The 16445-nt window shown below is 35.2% G+C and overlaps 1 non-coding gene across 1 annotated transcript; it reads left to right on the top strand.

Annotated features, from left to right (window-relative positions):
- The first annotated feature begins 16339 nt into the window (after nt 1–16339).
- LOC111890479 (U6 spliceosomal RNA) lies at nt 16340–16445 on the top strand. The gene has a single exon (XR_002849881.1). It is a non-coding gene; the product is annotated as a U6 spliceosomal RNA (small nuclear RNA).

The raw sequence follows: 16445 nt of genomic DNA, 5'->3' as shown, positions 1-16445 counted from the left end.
GGGGCGGATGACTTCATGTGGTAACGTAACAAATGAATACATAGTAAAGAAAGCAATACAACCATCATATATATAATTGAAAGTTTACATTTGTCAAAAGTTACATGTTCAAAACCAATTACAATATGATGTCAAAATATGAGATTAAACTGGCGCTGCAGCATCCCTTCTTCAAAAGCATATTGATACCTGAAATGACTGAATCCCTGGGACATACAAGTAATTTTGAAAGAGTAGATCAGCATTTAAGCTGGTGAGTTTCATAAGTATTAAATGACAATGTTTGTATGAAATGAAATGTTTTGTCCTTGTTTGTTTCTTTCTAGAAAATCCTATATTTTCTACTAGTATAAAAGTAGCCTTCTCTCAAGACCAATGTTTGTTTCTAAAAAAATGTATGTAAGTGTAAAATAACCAACGTGTTTGAAAACCTCGTAAATCAATCTATTTTTAATACCCCATGTGATTTTTATAACCATACTATTGACTCGGAATGCCTATACACAACGTTCTTCAGGCGTTGGAATGTTATGACGTTTGTCACCCCAAATGATGGACTGTAGCAAACAGTCAAGGCGCGGGTTGTCAAGCCCGTATAGATCTATACACAAACACCATGCTCCCCCTCCAAGGGATTCTGGTATATAATACAGGACTTGAAATGTGTACTCGAACGTACGTGAAGTTAATGTCTCACAAACCGTGGTATAAAAACAGATTTACGTGTTAAAATGTTCGTTTGTTCTTGTATATGAAAGTGACTTCTTGAAAATTGTGTTTCTAGTATGTAAAAGTTATCAATATCCTCATAAAACTATACCTATTATAGTTTTCCAAAAGTGTGTCTCGTTTGTTTAGAAATACCTAGAAAAGGAATCACTTGTTATGAAAGTATAGATTTTTGTAGAGCCTAAGATAGACAAGTATACATATAATCTAAGAAAATGTTTAGTTTATACATGCATTACAACAATTTATATTTCAAAAGATAGAATGCTATTATAACATATTTATATACGAAAGTTCCCTATAAAGTTTATAAATCACATATGATTTGGTTAAATAAAAGCATATAATAATTCTTTATATAACACACGATGATACTCGTGTGTTTTACTTGTATCCCCCCCCCCCCTTGAAAGCATATAAAAGCATTTATAGAACATTTAAAAGGTTAATTAAGGGGTATGAACTCACTTGAAAGTTTGAAGAAAGCGAGATGGAAATTGGGCAGAATTTCGTCTCGGGAAACGGATTTTTCTCGGGAGTAAAAACGACCTTTGGGACTTGAGCAAAATGACCGGTGCTTCGGGTTAGAACGGGCACGGAAAACGAGGAAAGAACACAAAAGAAATGAGAGAAATGGAGCCCTTTCTTCGGAACCCTTGCATCCCTTTTATAGGGGCTGGAACCGCCTCGGTACGCGGGGCGTACACGTACGTCATGCATGACCGAGTCCTCGACAGCCTCGGACTTCGGATGGGACAAGGGGTAGCTTCGCATAGGTCGGGACGTGGACGATCCGAGGCCTAGGCCATGAGTACGCGGGGCGTACGAGGGTACGCAGGGCGTACTTCGGCCCTATCTGCTGACTCCCTTCGGATAATACCAAGAGTTTATAATTAAATTTATATTTAATTTAATTAATAAACTTCTAAAATTCATATCTTCTTCATACGAATTTCGTTTTCGATGGTCTTTATATCCACGCGTAGGTGAGACTACACTCTACAACTTTCGTTTAGACTCCGTCGGCAAATTTCGAAATTATTTTTGTTATTTATTTTTAAAATGTCGTGTTTAAGGAATTTCTTTAGAAATTCATAACTTCTAAATCTGACGTCGGTTTTTGCCAGACTTTTTACCGCTGAATTACCATTGTCGAGACCGTTGATTCTCGTTTAGGTCATTCCGGCCAAAAGTCGCTCGATCTCCGATTTGAGTTTTTAGCAGTCTGTCGCTATGCCGAACTTGGAAAAATCATAACATCAATATACGAAGCCGGATTTGGGCATTCTTTTTACGTACGATCACGGTTTAATGACATTAAACATAGTAGGAATTTAAATAGAAACTTTTTTGACATTTTATTATCAAAGTTAATTTTATTAACTCAAAGGTGGTTACAATACTTGACTTTTTAGGTCATTACAAAACGTTGAAATATCGGGTTGTCACATCATCCCCTCGTTAGAGGGAATTTCGTCCCGAAATTTAAAGTAGTAAAGATACTAGTGGATCAGAGAAAAAGATGAGGGTACTTTTGTTTCATCTGATCTTCGCGTTCCCATGTGAATTCAGGTCCCCGCTTGGCGTTCCAGCGAACAACGAAACTTGTAGAGCGTAGTCTCACCTACGCGTGGATATAAAGACCATCGAAAACGGAATTCGTATGAAGAAGATATGAATTTTAGAAATTTATTAATTAAATTAAATATAAATTTAATTATAAACTCTTGGTATTATCCGAAGGGAGTCAGCAGATAGGGCCGAAGTACGCCCTGCGTACCCTCGTACACCCCGCGTACTCAAGGCCAAGGCCTCGGATCGTCCACGTCCCGACCTATGCGAAGCTACCCCCTGTCCCATCCGAAGTCCGAGGCAGTCGAGGACTCGGTCATGCATGACGTATGCGTACGCCCCGCGTACCGAGGCGGTTCCAGCCCCTATAAAAGGGATGCGAGGGTTCCGAAGAAAGGGCTCCATTTCTCTCCTTTCTTTTGTGTTCTTGCCTCGTTTTCCGTGCCCGTTCTAACACGAAGCCTCGGTCAGGCTTGGGAGCTCTGATACCAATCTGTCACCCCCCCAAACCTGAACGGCGGAAACATTCGGGGGCGGATAACTTCATGTGGTAACGTAACAAATGAATACATAGTAAAGAAAGCAATACAACCATCATATATATAATTGAAAGTTTACATTTGTCAAAAGTTACATGTTCAAAACCAATTACAATATGATGTCAAAATATGAGATTAAACTGGCGCCACAGCATCCCTTCTTCAAAAGCATATTGATACCTGAAATGACTGAATCCCTGGGACATACAAGTAATTTTGAAAGAGTAGATCAGCATTTAAGCTGGTGAGTTTCATAAGTATTAAATAACAATGTTTGTATGAAATGAAATGTTTTGTCCTTGTTTGTTTCTTTCTAGAAAATCCTATATTTTCTACTAGTATAAAAGTAGCCTTCTCTCAAGACCAATGTTTGTTTCTAAAAAAATGTATGTAAGTGTAAAATAACCAACGTGTTTGAAAACCTCATAAATCAATGTATTTTTAATACCCCATGTGAGTTTTATAACCATACTATTGACTCGGAATGCCTATACACAACGTTCTTCATGCGTTGGAATGTTATGACGTTTGTCACCCCAAATGATGGACTGTAGCTAACAGTCAAGGCGCGGGTTGTGAAGCCCATATAGATCTATACACAAACACCATGCTCCCCCTCCAAGGGATTCTGGTATATAATACAGGACTTGAAATTTGTACTCGAATGTACGTGAAGTTAATGTCTCACAAACCGTGGTATAAAAACAGATTTACGTGTTAAAATGTTCGTTTGTTCTTGTATATGAAAGTGACTTCTTGAAAATCGTGTTTCTAGTATGTAAAAGTTAGCAATATCCTCATAAAACTATACCTATTATAGTTTTCTAAAAGTGTGTCTCGTTTGTTTAGAAATACCTAGAAAAGGAATCACTTGTTATGAAAGTATAGATTTTTGTAGAGCCTAAGATAGATAAGTATACATATAATCTAAGAAAATATATAGTTTATACATGCATTACAACAATTTATATTTCAAAAGATAGATTGCTATTGTAACATATTTTATATACGAAAGTTCCCTATAAAGTTTATAAATCACATATGATTTGGTTAAATAAAAGCATATAATAATTCTTTATATAACACATGATGATACTCGTGTGTTTTACTTGTATTCCCCCCCCCCCCCCCTTGAAAGCATATAAAAGCATTTATAGAACATTTAAAAGGTTAATTAAGGGGTATGAACTCACTTGAAAGTTTGAAGAAAGCGAGATGGAAACTGGGCAGAATTTCGTCTCGGGAAACGGATTTTTCTCGAGAGTAAAAACGACCTTTGGGACTTGAGCAAAATGACCGGGGCTTCGGGTTAGAACAGGCACGGAAAACGAGGCAAGAACACAAAAGAAATGAAAGAAATGGAGCCCTTTCTTCGGAACCCTCGCATCCCTTTTATAGGGGCTGGAACCGCCTCGGTACGCGGGGCGTACACGTACGTCATGCATGACCGAGTCCTCGACAGCCTCGGACTTCGGATGGGACAAGGGGTAGCTTCGCATAGGTCGGGACGTGGACGATCTGAGGCCTAGGCCATGAGTACGCGGGGCGTACGAGGGTACGCAGGGCGTACTTCGGCCCTATCTGCTGACTCCCTTCGGATAATACCAAGAGTTTATAATTAAATTTATATTTAATTTAATTAATAAACTTCTAAAATTCATATCTTCTTCATACAAATTCCGTGTTCGATGGTCTTTATATCCACGCGTAGGTGAGACTACGCTCTACAACTTTCGTTTAGTCTCCGTCGGCAAATTTCGAAATTATTTTTATTATTTATTTTTAAAATGTCGTGTTTAAGGAATTTCTTTAGAAATTCATAACTTCTAAATCTGACGTTGGTTTTTGCCAGACTCTTTACCGCTGAATTACCATTGTCGAGACCGTTGATTCTCGTTTAGGTCATTCCGGCCAAAAGTCGCTCGATCTCCGATTTGAGTTTTTAGCAGTCTGTCGCTATGCCGAACTTGGAAAAATCATAACATCAATATACGAAGCCGGATTTGGGCATTCTTTTTACGTACGATCACGGTTTAATGACATTAAACATAGTAGGAATTTAAATAGAAACTTTTTTGACATTTTATTATCAAAGTTAATTTTATTAACTCAAAGGTGGTTACAATACTTGACTTTTTAGGTCATTACAAAGCGTTGAAATATCGGGTTGTCACATCATCCCCTCGTTAGAGGGAATTTCGTCCCGAAATTTAAAGTAGTAAAGATACTAGTGGATCAGAGAAAAAGATGAGGGTACTTTTGTTTCATCTGATCTTCGCGTTCCCATGTGAATTCAGGTCCGCGCTTGGCATTCCAGCGAACAACGAAACTTGTAAAGCGTAGTCTCACCTACGCGTGGATATAAAGACCATCGAAAACGGAATTCGTATGAAGAAGATATGAATTTTAGAAATTTATTAATTAAATTAAATATAAATTTAATTATAAACTCTTGGTATTATCCGAAGGGAGTCAGCAGATAGGGCCGAAGTACGCCCTGCGTACCCTCGTACGCCCCGCGTACTCAAGGCCAAGGCCTCGGATCGTCCACGTCCCGACCTATGCGAAGCTACCCCCTGTCCAATCCGAAGTCCGAGGCAGTCGAGGACTCGGTCATGCATGACGTACGCGTACGCCCCGCGTACCGAGGCGGTTCCAGCCCCTATAAAAGGGATGCGAGGGTTCCGAAGAAAGGGCTCCATTTCTCTCCTTTCTTTTGTGTTCATGCCTCGTTTTCCGTGCCTGTTCTAACACGAAGCCCCGGTCAGGCTTGGGAGCTCTGATACCAATCTGTCACACCCCCAAACCTGAACGGCGGAAACATTCGGGGGCGGATAACTTCATGTGGTAACGTAACAAATGAATACATAGTAAAGAAAGCAATACAACCATCATATATATAATTGAAAGTTTACATTTGTCAAAAGTTACATGTTCAAAACCAATTACAATATGATGTCAAAATATGAGATTACACTGGCGCCGCAGCATCCCTTCTTCAAAAGCATATTAATACCTGAAATGACTGAATCCCTGGGACATACAAGTAATTTTGAAAGAGTAGATCAGCATTTAAGCTGGTGAGTTTCATAAGTATTAAATGACAATGTTTGTATGAAATGAAATGTTTTGTCCTTGTTTGTTTCTTTCTAGAAAATCCTATATTTTTTGTACTAGTATAAAAGTAGCCTTCTCTCAAGACCAATGTTTGTTTCTAAAAAAATGTATGTAAGTGTAAAATAACCAACGTGTTTGAAAACCTCATAAATCAATGTATTTTTAATACCCCATGTGAGTTTTATAACCATACTATTGACTCGGAATGCCTATACACAACGTCCTTCATGCGTTGGAATGTTATGACGTTTGTCACCCCAAATGATGGACTGTAGCTAACAGTCAAGGCGCGGGTTGTGAAACCCATATAGATCTATACAAAAACACTATGCTCCCCCTCCAAGGGATTCTGGTATATAATACAGGACTTGAAATTTGTACTCGAACGTACGTGAAGTTAATGTCTCACAAACCGTGGTATAAAAACAGATTTACGTGTTAAAATGTTCGTTTGTTCTTGTATATGAAAGTGACTTCTTGAAAATCGTGTTTCTAGTATGTAAAAGTTAGCAATATCCTCATAAAACTATATCTATTATAGTTTTCTAAAAGTGTGTCTCGTTTGTTAAGAAATACCTAGAAAAGGAATCACTTGTTATGAAAGTATAGATTTTTGTAGAGCCTAAGATAGACAAGTATACATATAATCTAAGAAAATGTTTAGTTTATACATGCATTACAACAATTTATATTTCAAAATATAGAATGCTATTGTAACATATTTTATATACGAAAGTTCCCTATAAAGTTTATAAATCACATATGATTTGGTTAAATAAAAGCATATAATAATTCTTTATATAACACACGATGATACTCGTGTGTTTTACTTGTATTCCCCCCTTGAAAGCATATAAAAGCATTTATAGAACATTTAAAAGGTTAATTAAGGGGTATGAACTCACTTGAAAGTTTGAAGAAAGTGAGATGGAAACCTGGCAGAATTTCGTCTTGGGAAATGGATTTTTCTCGGGATTTTCGGGAATCTCGGGAGTAAAAACGACCCTCAGGACTTGAGCAAAATCACCGGGGCTTCGGGTTAGAACGGGCACGGAAAACGAGTCAAGAACGCAAAAGAAATGAGAGAAATGGAGCCCTTTCTTCGGAACCCTCGCATCCCTTTTATAGGGGCTGGAACCGCCTCGGTACGCGGGGCGTACGCGTACGTCATGCATGACCGAGTCCTCGACTGCCTCGGACTTCGGATGGGACAAGGGGTAGCTTCACATAGGTCGGGACGTGGACGATCCGAGGCCTAGGCCTTGAGTACGCGGGGCGTACGAGGGTACGCAGGGCGTACTTCGGCCCTATCTACTGACTCCCTTCGGATAATACCAAGAGTTTATAATTAAATTTATATTTAATTTAATTAATAAACTTCTAAAATTCATATCTTCTTCATACGAATTCCGTTTTCGATGGTCTTTATATCCACGCGTAGGTGAGACTACGCTCTACAACTTTCGTTTAGTCTCCGTCGGCAAATTTCGAAATTATTTTTATTATTTATTTTTAAAATGTCGTGTTTAAGGAATTTCTTTAGAAATTCATAACTTCTAAATCTGACGTCGGTTTTTGCCAGACTTTTTACCGCTGAATTACCATTGTCGAGACCTTCGATTCTCGTCTAGGTCATTTCGGCCAAAAGTCGCCTTATCTCCGATTTGAGTTTTTAGCAGTCTGTCGCTATGCCGAACTTGGAAAAATCATAACTTCAGTATATGAAGCCGGATTTGGGCATTTTTTTTACGTACGATCACGGTTTAATGACATTAAGCATAGTAGGAATTTAAATAGAAACTTTTTAGACATTTTATTATCAAAGTTAATTTTATTAACTCAAAGGTGGTTACAATACTTGACTTTTTAGGTCATTACAAAGAGTTGAAATATCGGGTTGTCACAGTCGAATCATGTTATGCAATCGAAAACGCAACAAAAGAATTGTAAGTAATGGAGATAGGAGATGGAGATGTGATAATGTGATCAGGTTGTTGATGAATGTGATTATCGCTATATCCTGAAACTGCAAATACATGGATAACTGTTTTTAAAGAAACTGTTGAGGAGATAATGGGTGTTTCTGCTAAAGATTTTTATTTCATGAATCGTGAAAAGGAGGATGAGGATAGATTGATAGAAACGGTTCGTGGTGTTTTATTTGGTAAATACAATTTCAAGTTGAATGTGAAGGATGAGTTTTTGGTTGATGAAGTGCGAGTGATATCTAGTGTTGTGAAAGCCGAGAAGATAAAGTGAGGAGACTTATGGAGTTTTCCTGATAATTTCCTATGGATTTGGTGGTTAAATTTATGTGATTTCTAGAAGTTAATGTAGATATTGTTCATTGTTTGAATCTAGCTTTTGGTTATTAGTCCTTGTTTTGGTATGTGGTTTAGGCTATAGAAAACGAAAATACATTCTTTGTCCATGTGGTTTGCTGGAAGTTATGGATACTGTCCAAGTGAGTTTCTTCATTTAGATTGTTGTTAGGGTGGATGGTATCGTTAGTGGGTTGGGGTTAATAACCGCCGGTGTTGGCGGTACTGTCGAGAAATTGAATCTGGTGATTGAGTGGTCCATCGACTGGTGCATTTGGCTGGTTGTGGAACCCGTGACTGTTGCTACTATCTCTTTATTCCATACACCATTTGACCATTGACCGGTCGAATATATATATATATATATATATATATATATATACACACACACACACACACACACAAATACACACACACACACACACTTGTTTCTAACCAAAATCCAATTCTTTTCCACCTCTTCAATTACCCTATATGGATTCTAGTGGCAAGTCCTAACAAGGCAGTTCTAGCCAAAGACTTAAATCTAAACAAGACGGTTCTAATCAAGATACTCCATCCTATATGGATTCTTGTGGTAAGTCCTAATAAGATTGTTCTAGCCAAAGACGCAAATCTAAACTAGACGGTTCTAATCAATATACTCCATTTTATGCTTCAGAAACCCAAAACCCAAACTACCAACAATGCCCAAACAATCAACGATGCTAAAAATAGAAACAAATTAACCAATACATGATGCAACAAGACTACAACACATTTTGTTTTCTGCAGAAAGCCTATCCACATTAAAAAGCTTAGGATGTTTTAAAACACTACACAAAATGGTTGCACGTAAAAAAAAAAGTTGGTCAACGTCTCCTTCATTAAAAGCATCTTCATCTAACGTCTATATTTTTGTGTTTTTGTTCAAAACTAATTTTAAAAACTCAATATTTTAACAAACAGAAGACTTTAAAATTGGAATAATATTAAACTAGTTTAAACTCATAAGTCATTAACACTTTAATAACATTATGTCCCCTAAAACCTACTTGTCTCCCATGCTCCTTAAGACATGTATACTTTCCAATAAAATAATCAAAAGGCCATAACTAGTCCTCTAAAAGGGAGGTTACAGTTTTGACTAGTTAGAAGAGAACTAGTCTTTACAAAAATCATAACTAGCTTATATACTTATAAAGTCTAACATTTTGCTAAAAGGCAAAAGTCCGTATAGTCCAAAATGTTGTATATGACTTAAAAAATCATATCATATCATATATTATGTTATGTGCTAATGAAAATAATTATTCAAAGACATAAATAATTTCCAATTAATTATAAGAGTTTATTAAATATTTATTAAAATTGATTTTTAATAAACATCCAATGGTATCAAGTTGTTGTTAGTGTGACCCTTTAGGATCATATATTATCTACTAATATCATTTTATAATGACTCTTGGGCATATAGATCTTTCAATATCACACTTGCACAAGATTCATTGTAAAGTGATATAGAAAACAATGAATGTCTATCAACATTTCACTTTCCCTAGTAATATATGAATTTGTACCATTCTATCAACATCCAATTCCCCAGAAGTTCAAAGCTGCAATTGGTGTATAAGGTAAGTTATTCATTTGTCACATATATTATGTTAAAAATCATAACACCCATTTCATGGTATGGTACCTCTGAATCTAATTTCATTAATTAAGTTCTATGATTTTGACTAGACCGCGACGTGGCAGCCCAATTCTGGAAACGCGTATCCTTGAACTAACATGGCATGGCAACGGTTGGGGTTCAAAACCTTATAATCCAGGATTAGTGCCCGATTTAATGGCCCTAACTCCTAGGGCTGCCTCATTTGGCAACCTCTATCCTCTGAAAATGATACCCACCAAAACCCAACCTCTTTGTGTGGGTTTAAAGAGTGTGAAGCCATTTTTGTGAAACTTGAAAGAAAGAGTCCATCTTGTCGTTATGAGCTTGGTTTCTGGCATGGATCTAACATCTTGATCTCATTCCTAACCTTGTGGAGCTATAAAGTCTCAACCTTGTTCATTGTATCTTTAGATTTTGTTGTGTGTAATTTGATGAGTTTTTAGTCCTAATATTACTGTCCTTGCGGTTTGGGTGAACTACAAACCATTTGAGTGCATTATCTAATTTCTAGACCATGTTGTTGATTGGAAAGTGGTCTTGCATAACCTAGTATGGTTTTCATGCACTTGTTGTAACCATTAAGAGCTTAGATTTAGAGATCTTGACTTATTGGAATGTATTAATGGATAAAGTTTGAAACTTTATGCATCAAGACCTTGAGGAAATTTCAATCTGAGCTTTTGAGGTCTTGGATTAAAGGGATAAGACCTAAATCCATTAAGCTGTCCCGACTTAATTACCACGATGTAGTGGCTGGTTTGGTCACGATTATTTTGTCATAAGGCGGCCATGGCGTGGCCAATGTGTGACCACAGTATAGAGTTCGTCTTGAGTGACTTTGACCATTGAATTTTGACATGGTTGACTTCTGGTTAAATAACTAGTGTGGAGGGTAGACTAAGGTCTAATCTTGAATATTTCGATTTATGGGTTGTAGTACCGGTTCCTTGATTAGTTTGAGCTGTGGTTGATCCTGTTGGAGTGTAAGTTGAGTTTTCTTATTATACCGTGTAGGATGGTAGCTGTCTTTGTGACTCTTATATGACATGTTCGGTGGGGCACGTTATGTTATGTGTGGTATGTGGTATTTTGGGGAACCCACTAAGATTTGTGCTTACAGTTTTGGTGTTTAAATGTTTTAGGTACTTTTGGTTTGAAAGGGAAGGGCCAAACTTGATCGTACTGTATCTCCCAGAGTTTCCGAAATATCATCTTATGACTTATTTATGATGTTTTAAGAACACTTTATATAGTGGTTGTCTTTGAAAAAAAATGAATGATTGGCTTTGGTTGTTTTAAAAATGAAATTCTTACTTAGTATTTTTGGGACGTTACAAACATGAGATACATATATCATTAGGTGTTCAACTTTTTGTAAGATGTCTTAAATGTCTAAATCTTAACACATAAGAGGAACAAATCCTATTTTGATTACATAAGCCTCTTTCATTGTTCATACAATACCTTAAAATGGCTTTTATAACTACCCATTTAAGGATCTGTATTTGACCATATCAAAGCATAGCATGCCTTACATTCAAGACCCAATATGTATCTTAGGTGTTATGGATACAAAGATAGTACCTTTTATCAAGTGTCATTCACGATAACGATTCATAAGGTGATCTTGACACAGGTTAGTTCAATACTAGTTCACTGACAAGTACCTATGAAACTTTGTTATAATCAATTTTCTACTTTCATCTGGTGAGAGTAAACGAATCCTATTCACATTAGTCTTACTTCATAATTTCTTTCATAATTGTAAACCACTTTTAACTTTTAGAATAATAAGATATTCATGGATTAAACATGTTATTATAGAACACAATAAGTATTTAGATCATGATCATATCCCAATATATCAAAGCATTGTATAATAGTTTTTTTCATAATGTTCCAATATCCAAATACTAAATCCAAATCAAAATACTAGTTCTAGAACATTGAAGTACTATAGCTGAAGTGTGACCATTCACAAAATGAAAAATACATGATTTAGCAATGACATCAGACGAGATACGAATAGTGACACCACTAAAAGCGTGTGTCATTGTTGAAAGCGAATTCATTAATTAGTTCTACCGGTGACCCGTGCAACGCACGTGAGAATGAATCGTGGCCCTACATTTCTACCTTGATCCAACAACTAACATTTATCCTTGTAGGAAGCAATACAAACGACCTCAATTGTGATGACAGTGTCGCTACTAATATATATATATATATATATATATATATATATATATATATATATATATATATATATATGTGTGTGTATTTGGTAGTGAACGAATAGAAATTGGTTCATATGTTTTTTGTATTTGATTTTTCTTTGAAACAATTTTTAGTTTTTGTGTTTAATTATGAAACTAGTGGTACAAAATAATGGTAATTTCATAAAATGACTCAAGCAGTTTAGAAGTAATGAATGGATATATATATATATATATATATATATATATATATATATATATATATATATATATATATATATATATATATATATATATATATATATATATATATACACGGTATGTATGTATATGTATATTTGTGTGAGTGCAACTAGAAATTACGTGTATACATGTAATTTGTATATGTAAATGTGTATTTGGTATATATGTAATTTTATGTAAAATTTTATCACATAATTAGGTTAGTCCTCAAAATTCCATGCTATAATTTAAAATCTCATTTAAAGTACAATATTATAATAGAAAAACAATGTAAGTAGGATGCTATAAATAAAAAAAGTATATATATGTAAAAGTACAATGCGATAATAGAAAAAAAACCAAAGTAAGATGCTATAAATGATAAAAATATTGAAAAATTAGATTCTACAAGTAAAAAATATACTACAAGTATAATAAGCTATTTTTAATAAAACTTATAATATAATACTAAAAAAATAAAACAAGAAATATAAGTCGTTAAGTCTAAGTTATAATTTAATAATTTAATTGTTTAAAGTACAATGCTAAAATAAAAAGGATGATTTTTTTTAGATATCTTCCTTTTAAATCATCAAGAGCTTAGAAAAACCCGCTCAAAATTGATATAAAAATTAATTTCGTTTTGTCCCCATTTTCGTACTCCGTTTTGAATACTTTATCTCATTTAGGATGTGACCGTATATTACATGATTGACTTTTTAAGAAAGATTCGTTTGTTATTTTTTCTTCTTTTCTCGTGTGTGTATGTGTGTGTGTGTGTGTGTGTGTGTATATATATATATATATATACACACACTTAGGAGGTAAGGAAATTCTGACGTTATTGCTTACATTATGGAGGGTGTGATTGAAAACGATAACAACCCCGATGAACAGAACCTGAATACAGAGGGTATCAATGTCCATGATGGATTTCAAAAGTTGTTATATGAAGTCCAATTAGAATTATATCTTGTATTTACTTCAGTTTTATCCCTTGACTATTTAGCAAAATTGATGCACATCAAGGTTATAAACAGATTGAGTGATAGTTCATTCGATTAGGTTCTTTGGTTGTTACAAATTTCATTTCCTCCATGAAACAGGGTCCTTCCATCACATTATGAAGCAAAAAGGACACTTAAAAAATCCAACTTGGCTTATGAAAGTTAGTGGGTTGATGATAATAAAAATCTTAAGAAGGTGGCTCATAAGGTGTTACGATACTTTCCCAAGACTCGCTGACTACAACCTTTTCACTTTTATAGAATGAAAGAGTCCTCCTTCATGTTGGCTTTGTTGATTCCTGACCCCAAATAACCCAACAAGAATATGAATATATTCCTTAGGTCGTTGGTGGGTGAGTTGAAGCAATTGTGGAGTTGTGGCTTATGTACTAAACAGATAGCAACATGTACATTCTTCAACATGAAAGCGATGTTTTTATGGACAATAAACTTCTTTCTAGCTCGTAGTAGTTTATCCGGTTGGAGTGGAAAAGGGTACAAAGCATTTCCGACTTATAATGAAGACACTCTGTCATACCGAATAACAAAATAAACTCATATATGTTGCTCATCACCAGTTCCTAGATGCTAACCATCAATGAAGAAAATGTTTGAACTATAATGACCAACACGAGACAAGAGACCCTCCAAGATAGCTCGGTTAGGAAAACTTCGAGTTCAATTGGTCTAAATGAAGCATATTTTTTGAACTTGAGTATTGGTCTTCTCTTGAGCTGAAGCACAACTTCGATGTTATGCATATATATATATATATATATATATATATATATATATATATATATATATATATATATATATATATATATATACATACATATATATATATATATATATATATATATATATATATATATATATATACATGCATACATGCATGTGTGTGTGAGTGTGACAGTGTTTTGGGTATTCTTGTGATGAATGATAAGTCTAAAGACACATCAAATGGGCAGGCCGACTTGACAAAACGGAACATTCATAAAAGTTCATGGTTGAAAAAGAGGGGTAAAAAATTCCTTAAACACCATCCACCTTACTCATTCATGAAAACTGATCGCAATAAATTTTCTGAGTTTATAAAAGATGTTAAATTGTCGGATACGTCTGGATCTAACATCCGTAAGAAAATGAATCAAAACCATAGTAACATTATCATGCTAAATCTTTTAACTATCACATTATTATACAATGTTTGATAGCCATTGGAGTTAAAGGGCTATTGACCAAATGTACATATACACCAAAGTATAACTTTATATGTTTTTTAATCAACTTTGCTCGAGAACAATATTGGTGAAGATATGAAAGCGAAGCCAGACGTTAATAAAATATTGTGCAAATTCGAATGGGTCTATCCTCTTATGTTTTTTTTGACATTATGGTTCATTTAGTTTCACATTTACCCAATGAAGTTGTTTGTAGAGGCTCGATATATATGAGATGGATTTATCCATTCGAAAGGTATATGAAAATAACTAAAAAACTATTTCAGAAACAAGGCGAAACCAGATGGTTTTATAACTGAGGATATGTCGTTGAAGAAGTATTATTATTTTGTTCGATGTACCTTACAGACGTCGAGACTCGATTCGGTTGCCCCAAAAGAAACGAGGATGTCATGGAAGAAACAATTTTGTGGATGTTTCGGTCTAAATGTCGACCGCCTACTGCAAGGAACATGAAAAATCGCAATCTAAGGGAGAAAAAACGACTAGAATGGTTTGTGATTGTTAGTTGTGAAGAAGTCGGACACTATATTGTGTAAGTGTTCTTATCTTTTAATTCATTATCTTTTTTATGTTCTTCCCTTTACTAAATTTATATCTTTTTGTCTTCAGTATAGTGAATTCAAATCATTACATCGGGGAAAGCGATGAAAAACAAAATTCCCTAAATGGTTCCTCCACAAGGTCTATGATATGCGAAAACCAAAATCTCCAGAATTTAACAAGGAGTTATCTACTCTCTTAATTGATGCGCATGTGAATGCCTTTACTTACACTGCTTACATGTGAATGCCTTTACTCAGGGGGGGGGGGGGGATTCTAGCTGAGGAAAAGGATAAGTATATATATTATGGTCAGCTACAAGAGATTATCTAATTACATTATCCTCACAATTAGTCTACTGTACTTTTTCATTGCAAGTGGTTCGATACTTAAGGAGTTATATTTGATAATAATTTCACAAGAATCGACCTACAACGCAAATTGGTCAACGGATATCAACTCATATTTGCTACGCATGCTAAACAAGTGTTTTACATTCGAGAATCTTCTCGACAACGCTAACAACGACAAATTATTATTATTGGTACGAAGTAATAGTGGCGACTTTTTTGCGTCGACATGTTGTCGCTAAAGATATTAGCGACAATTTCTAGAAGCATTGTGACACCAGGTGTCATTGCTAAAAGTTATTTATTATTTTTTTTTATATTTTTGTGGCGCATGATGCTTTTGGTATAAATTTGACAATAATAAACATGCTATCGCTTTAGTATATATGTTGTGCTACATATCCATTCCACCAAGTATTGTAGAAAGGGCTGAAAGGAGAATTCAACTAAGGGATAATGACTTAGGAGGGTAATAAGGTTTCCAGTTTGTCTGTATTAGGTCATTAAGGTTTTTTTTTGTGCGTATTAGACCAATATGGTTGTTATTACCGTTTAGAAATAATCCTTTTACCGATTTTAACCGGTAAAAATGACTATTTATAAACGGTAATAACAACCATATTGGTCTAATACGCACAAAAAAAAAAAACATTAGTGACCTAATATGGACAAACTGGAAACCTTATTACCCTCCTAAGTCATTAACCCTAATTTTAAAGACATTGAGAATATATGACCATCAACAGTAAACTACTTCGTTTAGAACTCGCGTCGTCCCATATAACCTGCTACTCCTCTATATGACGAAGCTCTTCATCTATAGTCGTCCCTTTAGAGACATCCGATAACATTGGAACGATACAGAGAAGATTAGCATGGCCGCGCAAGGATGACACACACAAATCGAGAAAATGGTCCAAAAAAAATTTTA

Source organism: Lactuca sativa, chromosome 5, assembly GCF_002870075.4.
Source record: "Lactuca sativa cultivar Salinas chromosome 5, Lsat_Salinas_v11, whole genome shotgun sequence".
Classification (NCBI taxonomy): domain Eukaryota; kingdom Viridiplantae; phylum Streptophyta; class Magnoliopsida; order Asterales; family Asteraceae; genus Lactuca; species Lactuca sativa.
This window is presented reverse-complemented; position numbering and strand designations above follow the sequence as displayed.